General features: G+C 40.0%; 1 protein-coding gene across 7 annotated transcripts in view; it reads right to left on the reverse strand.

Moving 5' to 3' along the window:
* LOC124126175 overlaps window positions 1–15098 on the reverse strand; it is a 371963-nt gene that overhangs the window by 113221 nt on the left and 243644 nt on the right. The gene's annotated exons all lie outside the window — the stretch shown is intronic.

Consider the following 15098-nt stretch of genomic DNA (forward strand, 5'->3'; position numbering starts at 1 on the left):
GATGTCCACTGATAATAGTACCAGCAATGATTCCCAGCGGATCAGTGTCTCCATTAGTTCTTTTGAATCATAACACCAAGTCATAGACGAGTGCACATGTGTCTGTCACACCCCCAAAAACACCCAGATATTTGTAACTCGTTACAGGCAGGACTTGGCATGGCGCAACTTGCTGGTACATCTACAAAGAAGCCAACAACTCCACGTTATTGGGTGCGCCTGCCCTGCTTTTTCTGGTATCTGGTGAATGATTGAAATATTGTCGTGATGTTAGTGATGTAACAAACCACAAAAATAAAGTATACAGTGTCAAATAAGAAACGCAACATTGCTCACAAGTAACGGGTTTTAGTCTTGAATAGTTTTATAGTTAAAAAACCCATTCTGGTTTATAGTTGTGCAGGGTTTTCAATGTTGTTATTCTTCTATTTTCGATAAGATTCGAATGTGGATGGAGAATATCAGATCTTTTTCCAATGAAGTTATGACAACTTGCTTTTATTACCTCGGACTTGATGGTAAAATGCTTTTCATAATTATAAGAACTCTGCTAAAAGCAGAGTCCAGTGAAAAGTAACAAAGTAAAACAATCTTAATTTATGCTGTTGATTTTTTCGGGATAATGGTATTGTATAAAGGAACTACATAAGACTAAATCCTGCTGGGGAACCGTGCAGGTAGCAGAAGTATTGTAAGTCCCCGTGGTCCTTAGCATGGTGGCCTAACTTTGGTTGCTGGCGATGTATAGACATTTTTTTTATATTGTGTTATTAAATCATAGTTTATTCGTTTACATGCGGTCAAACTAGTTCTAAATAATCTAGTTATTTCTACTGTCCTTCGGCGACAGTTGTTATACTGTCTAAATGTATTTGTTGTTAATGGTTTGCTTTATCTCGTCACGATATGGCTGAAATATTGCCGATGTGACGTTGAGTCTAAACTCACATACTCACCCATAAGACTGAAATACACATAAAAGCTCTGTTGTGTTGTCTAAATAATCGTTTACAGTTGTGTAGCCTTTTCCGGCGTGTGTCTGCATCTGCCTTGTGGGTACACGTTGGCCGACAGGATTGATGTGGCACTGCAGTTCCGAACTAACTAGCGAGAGACTGGGGAAAGACTACAATATACTTTCTGTCCTAAATATCTGGCTGGAGACTGACTACAATACCATTTCGTAGTGCATGTACATGCGTAATTTGATGTCTGTTGTCGAAACTAAGCTACATATACTAATTACAGTTTTGCCCTTCATACCAAATCGATAACATCTAACATACCATGTGCTAATCTAAATGATACACGCTGTGCCTGAAACACGACTTTCCAATATTGGTAGAATAAATTGGATAACTAAGATTGTTAGTGGCTGTACCTCTAAGGGGGTTGAAGTAGTGTAAAAGGATTGTCCCCCGGAGATGGTAAGTAAGTCCATGTCATTCACAGTATATTTATTACTACCACGTTTTTAATCGCGAATATATGTTCTTTTAATTCGGCTAAATTGACAATAATCGCCAACACCTGGTTGGGGGCCATGCAGGAAGCTCAAGTACTGTAAGTCCCCTTCAGCTGCTGGCTATCTGTAGCTCTATTTTATAAGGTATTGTTCTGTATAGTAATGTATTTTTATGGTTCCACGCTAGTTTTTAATCATAATCTGTGATAAGTCTAGTTATTTTACTGTCCGTTGTTGACAGGTCTTTATAGTTTCCATGTATTTACTACATATACCCTTTGTAAGTCACGATATGGCTGAAATATTGCCGATGTGACTGAATTTTTTTATGTCACTCACTTACTAAAAAACGACTTTTTCAAAACTATTACACGTTTTACTATCTTACGTTTCCAATTAAATAATTAAATAATGTAGTTAAATGTGTTATAAGTTTCAAAGGTTTGAAGAGAATAATGGAATACGTATTCCTAATGGTATATTCTTACCTACCAAAAAAGCTCCCAAATTAACTCTACATGGATCCGAATCATGTACATTATCTTACATTATAAATCTGTCACATTTTGACTGAATACTGTTACAGAGAGTATATAGAAGATTTACACTTACTCATGAGTTTTTATTGTTTGATGATTCTCTAAACTTCGATGAAGCGAAATATAAATTGCACACAAGAAGAACAGGGGGACAAATACTTCTTGAATATTCAACAAGGTAGGAATCCCACGCTCATATGTTGGTTGGTTGGTTGGTTTGTTGTTTAACGCCGCACTCGGCTGAAGAATTTGGCTTTGGTTATAAAGATCAGTTCAATTATAATCTAGATGTTTTGTAGATAATGATCGCGAGGAGTCAAAATAACCATCCGCCTTGTCTCAGTAGACAGGACATCCTTACCCTTTTCGTGAATACCTGGTGTCATCATTGACTTCCAGTGATCCAGTGATATAATGTTCGTCTCTATTTTGCCTTTTACGCCCTGTGGCATTGCATAATCGAAACCGCGTCATATAGCTGGAATATTGCTGAGTGCGGCGTCAAACAAACAAACCAACCAACCAAGCATAATCGAAACTGTTTTTTTTCTCTGGCGTTCACCTTCGATATTTGTAATCAGTTGTTTCGCTTGACGTTAGGAAGTTAATGCAGATGTAAATGCTATGTCGATAGAAGTGGACGACACACGCTGTTGGTGTGCATCATATTACAGGTCGATACATTTCACGATTTCACCTCTGATTTACGACCCATTCAACATTTAGACGCAAGCAACGAGGGTTTCTGTTGAGATACAGCGTCACTACTTTATTCAGAGGGTGTGAATTATTGGTCACTTAGTGTGATGCTAAAACAGAATTAGGCATGCAGTAAAATTAAAATTGATATTACAATTAATATACTCTTCAAAACAAGAAACGCAAAACTGATATTTGTGGCCATAAAAGCAAAATTAGCGGACCAAGATGTGCAACATGAAGAGGTTTCATATGTTACAGTGTCAGTGACAAATTTCCCGGGTCAAAATGATCACAAGGACATGTAATACATTAGCCGGGAAACACCTACGATTCCGAAAAACGCACCCAGTGTATTAACACATTGGCCACGTATTGCACGTGCAGCAGCAATATGAACGGTAATAAAGAGCAGGGTTTTTGATTGCCTGGCATCTGCGTCAATCGATAAGTGACAGTTCAACAACATGCCAAGATTAACAGGCCGTCATAGGCCGCTTGCAGGCAGGGGAATCCCGATCAGCTGTAGCCAGAGTTTTCAATGTAGCGCCCAGCACCATCACAAGGCTATAGGATCGGTTGCAACAGCAACATGTGACCGGCCGACCGGGACGACCAAGAGTAACCTCCCCGCCCAAGATCACTACATCCGACTGCGCCACCTACGCGAAAGGACGACCACAGCCACCTCAACAGCATCCCAAATACCCTGTGTGCGCAGACTCTCAAACCAGACAAAACCGTTTAAGAGCAGCAGGTCTACGAGCAAGATGTCATGCTCGACGCGTCAAATTGAGCCGACAACATCGTCGTCAACACAGGGTATTGTCTCAGCTGCGATGGAGAGAAGTCTGGTTCAGCGACGAATCAAGATTTCTCCACCGTTGAGGGGATGGATGAGGACGGGTCTACATACGTCGGGAAGAACGTTAAGCTTGAAACTGCGTACAGGAAGAGGACAGGTTTCGTAGGGGTGGTTATCTCCCATCATGGCAGGACAGGTTTGGTCCATATCCAGGGCAATCATACGGCTCAAAGATACATCAACGAAATTCCCCAACCACACGTCCTCCCAATTGCAGCCAACGTGTATTCCAGCAGGACAACGCTCGACCGCATACAGCACGGGTCACACGAGCCTGTCTACAAAAACAACAACGTTGATGTTCTCCCCTGGCCCTCCAAATCCCCGGTTTTGAGCCCGACAGAGCACCTGTAGGATGAAATGTATAGACGGCGTCAACCACAACCAAAGACGTTGCAGCAGTTGGCCGCCCTCGATTCCAACGGGGGACGTACGCGTTATTGATGATACCTGACCTTCACTTTGGACTGTTCCTATATGCCGATAACTGAGATGACTACGATCACCAAGTGTTCTCTCCACAATATTTTGGCTTAACCTTTTACAGTTCCTCGTATAAATGTATTTTCCTACCTCACACTAATCTGGCTTTGCTTTTCTCTTTTTGAAGAGTATATTATCTGAAAATGTCACTTGGAAAATCACAAACTTAATACCACGCTTGTTGTCAATGGCGTGGGTCAAATGAATACCAACACATTCGCAGATTAGGTGTTGTCCCCCTAAGATCTTTTCCCCCTATTCAGAAAAAAAGAATGTTGTTTGTTTGTTTAACGCCGCACTCAGCAATATTTCAGCTATACGACGGCGGTCTGGAAATAATCGATTCTGGACCAGACAATCCAAGTATTGATATCATGAGCATCGATCTACGCAATTGAGATAAGATGACATGCATCAACCATGTCACCGAGTCTGATCACCCGATCCTGTTAGTCGCCTTTTGTGCTGTTACTGTGTCAAATGACACCATTCGGGTGATGTCAGGCACGCAGTCGTCCGTCCTGTCAGCTGGCGATCTATGTCCTGGACGATCGCTTGCCTTTCCAGATATTCCGGATGGTGTAACGTTACGACAGTTTCGAGAATTCCAACATACTGATTTTTTTCGGATTCACTGCGCCTAACACCTGACTATATACAATACTGAATAATGTGTACACCTAAGTTGTGCCAGGTCAACTTTACAGTACAATTTCAAGATCACCCAACTTGGCAATAAATCATTGATGAAATCACAACATTAAAATTGGAGACATTTTCTTTTAGAATACATTTTCATTGCGATAACAAACCCTTCATATACCGAGGTTGCTTCCAGACCAACGACCAACTGTATATATACACGCGACAAATAAAATCCTTTATAAAACCAAAGGGATGATTGTTGTTAACTGTTTTGCATGCGTTTTTTGTGTGGTTAGGTTTTGATGTTTTTCATTTAAGGTATATAGTAAGAGCCACAAACTTCCTAACCTTCACATAATTAACTGAAGCAACAGTGTAATTGAAAATTGAAATAGTTAATACATAAGCTGTACAATGAATAATACACCCATGTACCAAGTTGCAAATATACGAACAAAAAATGACCAGATGACATACATTGAACGCCTCTGACTGACAGAGAAAATACGAGCACAAATATAATGATATTGCAAAATACAATAAAAGAAACCAAAAACATTTATTTTCCATAATCATAAGAAATCATTCAAAATCAAGAAGAGTCCATTGTATAATTCCGACAATAACATGACCAGATAAGTATTCATCAAGGGTGTTCTCAGACAATAGAAAACACCTGTAAAAAGCACAACATACTTCTTAATTGACGATAACGTCGGCTCAAAATATCATGCTAACAATTGGGATCATAATTTTGAAACGATGGAAATTGTCTGTCACAGTAATACATTGGCGCAAGCTGTCTTAAAAACAAAATATTAATAGTCACAATTGTAATGAAAAAAATCTGGTTTTGCAACTGTACCTGAAAAAAATATCTGGTCTACATACAAAATATGATAATGTAATCCTCTCGACTGAGGGGGCCTGAGTAGTATTGAATGCATATCGATCCGTTGTTGTTTAACAGTGTTATGACCTTTCGTATGACCTTATGATTGTTTAAGAGCCACCGTCGTACAGCAGGTCCTCGTGGAGTACTTCTGTGCGGCGTCAGCCACCATACAAACTCTAAATGTAATGCAAATTGTGTGAGAGGTGGGTGCAAACAGTATGGCTGGACAAGTTTTATATTTTTGCAACGTCGGTGTCATCGATTTCAGTAATCCATTAATATAATGACTACCACTATTTGCCTTTTACGCTCTCTGACCGTAGAGCGGAAGGTCGGGAGTGCGATCTCCGGCCCTGTCATACCTAAAGACGTAACAGGAACGTACTTGTTGTTACCCTGCCTGTCGCTCGGCATTAAGGGCCTAAAACGAGGATTGGTCCCAGCTCAGAGTCAGTTTAAGGTGTCTGTGTCGGGATTTAATATTAAATAGTAAAAATAGTTTTCAAAGACAGCATACATCATCACTCAAAGGCAAAAGAAACATCATCATGAGAGTATCCTGGCATCACGCTCATGTGGGTTAAGCTATAAATAATAATGTAGCTGTCCGCCTTGGCCTGAAGAGTGATTGAGTGAGTTGAGTTAAACCCCGCTTTTAACAGTTTTCCAGTTATATCGCGGCGTGTCAGCTTAATGTGGGAGGAAAGCCCGAAGTGATGCAGGTCTCAGACGTTTACCACTTCGGTGAAACCCACGAGCACGAGTATGGTGCTGACAAACCTAGAAAAATAATCGGGGCGAACCGGGATTCGAACATAGGTTTCTGGTGTGCCCAAGGGACGCAGCTCTGCACAGCGGATTTGTAATCAACATGACAACGTCATACCTTTAAATGTGACTGTTATTTTTTTTAAAATTAGATTTGTCACATTATTAATATAATTATGTATATGAACATATTCATTTTTACATTTTGCCACACTGCTACTATAGATTGTAGATATTTTGCCGTTGAAATGCTATCAAACGTGACAACCTTTGTCGATGAGTGGACAAAAGTTCTAACACACGAACACATAATTTTTCTTGAACAAGAAGATTGTGCCCTTACATGTATGTAGCAAACTATCTTTTGGCTGTTTAGTGTCGTCGATTGCTGAAACATGTTGACAAGGCTCTAGGGGTGAGCAACTTCCCTATATACACCAATTGCAAAGCTTGGAATTGTATCAGTACATGCGACCAGCAAAAATACCACTGGTGAATAACACAGAGAAAGTGATCGAGGTACATTAATCCATTCTTTAACTGTCATTACGTTCAATCATTATTTCAGTGAGGGATTTTCAATTTCGTTTGCACAGTGAAGTATGCGTTAATATAAATGTATATTTAAAACGAAAATGAATGCAAAAACTGTACTGTACACGTGGTAAGCTTGGCAAATTGCTTTTACGAAGATTTCAAAGAACGTGATGCGACCCTTGCTCAACAGTTGTTTCATCAAGCTTAGAGCATTCACGCCCTTGAATATATTATCAATTCTATTATATTCAGATCAAAATAACATTTGAAGCAAAGAAGGTTTGGGTAAGCCTGGCACAGTCGGGCTAGTTGGGCTCATCATCACCTCATCGCAGCCCAGACAGTGAATTGAACTTCTCCCAGGAAGCACTGCCTGATCAAACCCACCCAGAACATTTCGGAAAATGTGAAGACTCCCAAAGACTGCAGCCTTCTGCATTACTGCATGTTTTCCTGAATCTTGTCAATCATATTAGTGTCAAATGGGACAGAAAATGCAATAATAAAATGATTGCATTGGATTTGTCAAAAAGGACAATATCAGGTTTGTTGGCCTGGATACGTCTGAGGCTGTTAACGGACCTATACCAAAGAATGTTGTATTTATCATTTACGAGTACCATGCCGCCCTCTTCATAATCTGGGTTGTACCATGGATGGACCTCTGTGTTGAAGCCACAAGCATGGCGAAGACGGTAATAAAAAGAATCAAGCCTTCATGTCGCTTAAGAGTTGTGTTTCTGCCAAAGTTGGGCATCCACTGACAGTCTCATTAAATAAATTGCCTAATCTACTTTTTATATTTTCATGTTGATGCAAAATCAAATATTTGCGGTTTCGGGTTGGAAGTTTTGGTTTGGTTTGGTTTGTTTGTTGTTTTACGCCGCACTCAGCAATATTCCAGCCAAATGACGGCAGTCTGTAAATAATCGAGTCTGGAATGAGCATCGATCCACGCAATTGGGATCGATGACATGCATCAACCAAGTCAGCGAGCCTGACCACCCGATCCCGTTAGTCGCCTTTTACGACAAGCATAGTCGCCTTTTACGGCAAGCATTAGTTGCTGAACACCTATTCTACCCCGGATCTTCACGGGCCTCAGGTTGGAAGTGACGGGTTATGAGCAGCAAACAGAAAGCCTTCTGTTTCACGTTTAAGGCCAGCCTACCTCATCGAAATGAAGGACTCTGCGGGTCCGAGAAACATTGATTTCGTTTGTGCAGCCTCATCTAATTTGAACAGTACCTGCAGACATGAGCAGGCATTAACCATACCGGGACACGATCACACACGATAAGATCACAGTCTCCAAACACCGAACAATTTTAGTTGCCGCTTACGTTTGTTTGTTGTTTAACGCCGCACTTAGCAATATTAAAGCTATATGGCGGTGGTCTGTAAATAATCGAGTCTGGACCAGACAATCCAGCAATTAACATCACGGGCATCGATCCAGGCAATTGGGATACGATGACATGGATCAACCAAGTCAGCGAGTCTGACCACCCGATGCCGTTCGTCGCCTCTTCCCGCAAGTATGGGTTGCTGAAGACCTATTCTACACCGGAGCTGCACGGGTCGGTTGCCGCTTACGATTGGTTTGTTGTTTAACGCCGCACTCAGCAATATTCCAGCTATATGACGGCGGTCTGTAAATAATCGAGTCTTGAACAGACAATCCAGTGATTGATATCAGCGAGCCTGACCACCCAATCCCGTTAGTCGCCTTTTACGACAAGCATAGTCACCTTTTACGACAAGCATGGGTTGCTGAAGACCTCTTCTACCCCGGAATCTTCACGGGTCTTGCCGCTAACGACCAGCAATGGATGCTGGATACGCCATGCTAATCATCAGTAAAACGATTGTAAAATGCATGGATACGGAAAATCAATTTATGGCCCATTCATTTACACTGCATGGTCTTAATCTGTTTGACACAGCCATGCACCACACTATTCAAATGTTAGACTTCTATTCTGCACGATCAATGTACAGATTGGCAGCACTCGCGTCACACGCAACTTATTTGATCTCGGTTACAAAATGGCCCAGTCGAAACGAGATAAGTGCATTTTACAAGTAATGTTACAATGCCACATTGGAGGCAGGTACTTCATGTGTATGTGTTTCTTTTTATGTCTTCTGTAAGACACTTTTGTTATTATGTCTTGCAGTATGAACAACACTGATAGTTTTCCAATACAGTTGCTTAGGATTTTGTATATAGTCACATTTGAATTCACAAAACAACATCAAGGTAAACTAAAGTAAATTGGTGGACATACATGTTTCTCTTATACAATTGATCAAGATGTGAATGAGTTTCTTGAGTGGTGCTGACGGTAGGATGTTATTTGCGGGTTATTAAATATATAATGACCCACTGCATTGACATTGATATTATGTATACAATAGTAACACTGTTTCAATATTATTACTGTTAGTACCTTGGTAGATCATACAAGTTTTCAAACAAGAGAAAGTAGGTTAATAGCTGAATGCAAATGAAATCTTAGCCCCTTACGTCCAAGTTGGAGTCGATTGTTTTAGACATATTATGTTTGTATATTTCTTGTTTCACATCGCACTCAACTATTTTTCAGCTATGTGATGGCTGACTTAATAATCGAGTCTGAAAATTTCAGTAAGCATTATAAGCATGGATCTACGCAATTGGGATACGATGACATGTATCAACAAAGTCAGCGAGCCTGACTACACGATCTCGTTTTTCGCCTCCTACAAGCAAGGATTGCTGAAGATCAATTCAAACCCAGATCTTCAAGGAGCGTATACATTTGCTTGCAGCCGATGTGCAGAAAACGTCACCGTCTGTGAGTGCATCAGCGGGATTATGATTGTCCCCTTTCCTTTAACGCGCTGTCTTTCACTATTTGTCCCCCCGCGATGTATTATACGCTTAATACGATAATATTTCCTCAGAAGTATGCATTTTATATAGTTCGTAATGTGACAATGCCCCAGAAAAATATATATGTTCGTGTCTTTCTGTGTGTAATCGTGGTTACGTGTGGCTATTTAGTAAGAAGATACAAATCAAAGAATGAAAAAAATTACTGGCTTAGTCTTGCACACAGTCATCCTAAACGGTACACGACGTTGCCTGTACACTCAGACTCCGGTATATCGATTGCAGGGTATAATTGATCTGTTGCTGCACAACGAATGTAAAGAGTTGGAGGCCAACATGGCACAGCAGCGATATTGATAAAAAGATGAATTCGGGGGGTTGTGCTTGGAGTTTGTCTGGAGAATATATATAATATGTATATGTTTTAGCAACAGCTGCAAAACCAGATATTTGTTTCATCTTTTCACGATAACCACCTTGCCACCCACCCCTCTCCCCTTGAATATCAGATGGTCAATTCCTTATGGACATTATTCAGTTGACCCGTGAAGATCGGGTTAGAATAGGTCTTCAGCAACCCATGCTTGCCGTAAAAGGCGACTATGCTGGTCGTAAAAGGCGACTAACGGGATCGGGTGGTCAGGCTCGCTGACTTGGTGGATGGGCACGTCATCGATCCCAATTGCGCGGAACGATGCTCATGATGTCAATCACTGGATTCTCCGGATTAGAACAAGCAGACATGCAACGAACATGTTTTGTTTTTGTTTGTTGTTTAAAGACGTAGACCTATTCTACCCCGGATCTTCACGACACGTGAGCATGCACGTCGATAGATATGTGCAGTATCTTAAACGCAACGTTTATCCCCCTTTTACTACACCGTCACGAGAGGTGCGTGAACATGCACGTCGATAGATATGTGCAATATCTTAAACGCAACGTTTATCCCCCTTTTACTACACCGTCACCTCTCGTTATAATGACATACTCCTTTGTCAGTCAGTAGCTTTAGTTTTAGTTTTTAGTGTTCAATATTTATATAGAAAATATATATGAACAGCATATGCAGTACCTAATGTTAAGTGGCTGTCTTCTTTGGCATTTCTTATTGTTGAATACATATTCAGATGAGCCGCAATGCCGTGGTACTATTTATGTTATAATTTACTGGTTTTGGTTTGTTGTTTTACGCCGCACTCAGCAACATTCCAGCTATATGACGGCGGTCTGTAAATAGTCGTGTCGTGGACCAGACAATCCAGCGATTTACATCATGAACATCGATCCACGCAATTGGGATCAATGACATGCATCAACCAAGTCAGCGAGCCTGACCACCCGATCCCGTTAGTCGCCTCTTACGACAAGCATACTCGCCTTTTACGGCAAGCATTGGTTGCTGAAGACCTATTCTACCCTGGATCTTCACGGGGCTAATTTACTGGCATATATGAGGAGCACTGAAGCGTAAAGTACAGCTAATTTGTGAGCCAACGGCACTCCTATTATACTTTCTCAACATTCTCTTTCAATTTAAAAGACAACTTCAAAACCAAATAAATAATCCCTAAACATACTGTACATTTAGGAGTCACACAGTACTTATCATTCTTTCGCAAAGTGAATTCCTAAATGTACTTGACATTATTGTTGTTGATCCGTTAGTGTTCTTTGAATAATTAAAAGTACTAACTGCGTTGACGCATGTATTTTTACATTATCTGCATACGTTAACTCTAAGATGATAGTCATCGATATAAACAATAATTACATACACAATTTTATTTTTGTTGGCAAATTCGAATGGAACAAATATATTTTGCAAATTCCTGAGGCGTGTGTCATTGTGTCGGTGAAAGAAGTGATATATCAATTTAAAGCAGTCATATTGGGTTCAGCAAACACTGTACGACCAGTTTATAGTTTTCACAATAGCCTACGGACCCCACTTCGCATTGACGCGGCGCGTAAATTACGCATCAGAAAAAAATGTAAAAAACCACAATGCGTTACATTTCCATTATCATCAAGGAGCGCACGTCTTTGTATTTTCACACACCCAAGATGTTATCTGTAACTTAAGATGTTACTCAAAGCTATTCAGCATTGAATGCATGTCATTTCAGGACCTGCCATGTGTTGGTTCAAGTCATTATTCTCCCCGTCTATAACAAAACATGTTTGTTATTCTGATATTGTTATGGATGTCGATTGTAATTTTAACCAAGAGGCTCTGTATTTATGGAGGCGCCACGTTGTTCGATCGAGTGAGCATTTTCAGAGGCAGAAACAAGCATAGACAATTGTGCACACTTGTGAAGATCGGTAATGAGAGGAGAGGATATGTCTCGAATGACGTGCCAAGGCGAGCACATAATAGTAATTATTGAAGGGGGTAAGGTTGATGCAGATGACGAGGCTAATGTCATATACTTAAAAGTCCTTTTTGCAGACCTGGGTGACTCGGACTTGCTTATCATTTCAACCAGATTTATATGGTTATTACGAACAACATGTAGGGAATTTATTAAATTCATATAACATATTTAGCTGTCAACGAAGGACACGAACATATTTAACAATGGTTTACTATTGACACTCACACCTTATCAGTTTAGTACTTAAAACTTTTAACAGATGAAATACTTTACAATATGAAGAAAAAACATTGATGGGGTCTATTGTTTCAAAAACGATGTGCTGTTTGTTTTGTTTTATGGTGCATGACAAATTTCCCCTGTAGGTGTGAGTGAGTGAGTATGGTTTTACGCCGCTGTTAGCAATATTCCTGCAATATCACGGCGGGAGACACCTGAAATGAACTTCACACATTGTACCCATGTCGGGAATCGAACCCGGGTCTTCGGCGTGACGAGCGAACGCTTTAACCACTTGGCTACCCGACCGCCCCTCCCCTGTATGAGTAGCACAACAAAAAACGTTTTACAAGTTGTTCCCAAACAACACACATGTACAGGAACATATTTTCAATCATTCAATTTTTAATCTATTCTAACATATATTATTATCTCCACGTGACGTTAGATACAGAATCCCTATTAGATACCAAGCACGAAAAACGTAGAGCTAAATGTACCAGCTTGTATGAAGACCAGCACAAAGTTATTGACTCATCAACACACATGTTCGAACCCAAAAGGGTATACTGTTTCTCATTGTAGTCTTTGCTGCATGATTTATGTTCACAGTTAGACATGTAAACAATATCCATACGTCTAAATACACCAGTCCTAAAATATTCCTCCCAGTGGGTGAAGGACCCTTTGCATTAATAGCAGACTGAAATCTGACCTGTCGAACACATTTTTTTCGGTTTCAATTACAACCGTCCTCAGTCTGCCTACACAGATAGGATCATTGTCAGGGTATAGCTAAAGTATGTATTATCCCTGACAACATACTTGGTTGTAATCAGTTGGGCTTCGTCGATTTAGACATTACCCAAGCATCGAACGCAGTGCATTTGCCACATGAAACGTTAACTAAATGCTTCCTTTACACACTCAGGCTGTATTTAGTAAATGCTGTCAGATTGTTCATGGTATGGTAACCAACTATCACTCATACATATTTACTAGACCACCAAAGTGGTGTAGGGGATAGAGCGTCTGCGACATGCATCAACCAAATCAGTTTTTTTGTTGTTGATAGGATCATTGTCAGGGTATAGCTAATGTATTATCCCTGACAACATACATGGTTGTAATCAGTTTGGCTTCGTCGATTTAGACATTACCCAAGCATCGAACGCAGTGCATTTGCCACATGAAACGTTAACTAAATGCTTCCTTTACACACTCAGGCTGTATTTAGTAAATGCTGTCAGATTGTTCATGGTATGGTAACCAACTATCACACATACCTATTTACTAGACCGCCTAATTGGTGTAGGGGATACTCTCCGAGCGTCTGCGACATGCATCAACCAAATCAGCGTGCTTGACCACCCGATCCCGTTAGTCGCCTCTTCCGGCAAGCATGTGTTGCTGAAGACCTATTTTATCCCGGTTCTTTACGGGTCCAAATGCAAATAAAAAGTAAATAAACACGAAGGTGTAAATTGCAAATGGATATAGTTTTGTACACACAAATATGGTGCGGAGATATGGTGTACAAAAGTAAGAAAAAGCATTGCAATTATACACACTAAATATTGTAATTATACTTTGAAAATAGGATAAAAATGTTTAAATACTGCTGTATTAGGTGACCCTGGAAGAACGAGAATATATGAACTTAAGACTGCCTTTGGGTAGCTATCAAACGCATTGCTATTTCCTGCTATGTAAACATGATGAATTAGGTTATTAAAATTGGGTTTCATTTGTTAGATATATATTGTTTAGTTATGGCTTTGGTAATGTATGGTTGATGTCGGACACTGTAATGCTTTTATTTATACATTTTAGGAAAGAACTAGAGATTTGCTTATGCAGGAATGGTCAGATTGTATGTCCAACTCACCAAGGATAGATTTACATTGCACCTACAAATACCTACTATAACCTGAAAAATATCTATCATCGATTAAGACTGTCAATTTAAGAAGAGCTTTAACAAAAATTTGATGTTGTTCATATGATTTTAAAGTACATAAACATAGAATGCCTAGTGATAATGACTTTGCAGACAGTCTGTGCAATTTCTGTAAAGAAGACTTAGGTAATGGATACCATGCACTATTTATATGTCCAGTTTATACTAACTTAAGGTCAAGATATTTGCCCTTGTATTATTATAAATATTCTACCATGCACAAGTTTTATCGTTACTCAGAACAAATGACGACAGCAGTTCTCTAGCTCTCTATCTATAAACTTAGAAATTCCAAAGCCAATATAAATTGAAGCGCTCTGTCACGATGGAACACATGGAAGTTTAAATAGATTTATTTAAACAATTAACATGTAGTGGGCTAAGTGAGTAATGGCTCAGGCAAATTGGCAGTCCAAACAAACTTGAATCAAATCGTTAAAGACCCTTTTTGTTTGTCATCGAACGTGTTATGACTCCATTTTGCACTACATTCAGTTGAAGGTGTTTTCTTATGCATCATCTCCCGTTGTTTCAACTGTTTGGTAATACGAGTCGACTGCAGTGTCCGGCTCTAAAAGTTTGAAGTTGCTGAATTCCTACAATTGGATCCCTATTGTTCTTCTGATCCTATTATTCATGGGTGACCTTAACCTGTGTAAGCTGCACACCCACTGCGCGTGTTATCACATGTCGAAACTGTTTTGATTTTCATACAGGAATTACCTAATCTCTCCTCGAAACGAACCTTAATCTTTGCGACTACG

This window comes from Haliotis rufescens, unplaced genomic scaffold (genome assembly GCF_023055435.1).
Source record: "Haliotis rufescens isolate VD_foot unplaced genomic scaffold, xgHalRufe1.0.p SCAF_6, whole genome shotgun sequence".
NCBI lineage: Eukaryota > Metazoa > Mollusca > Gastropoda > Lepetellida > Haliotidae > Haliotis > Haliotis rufescens.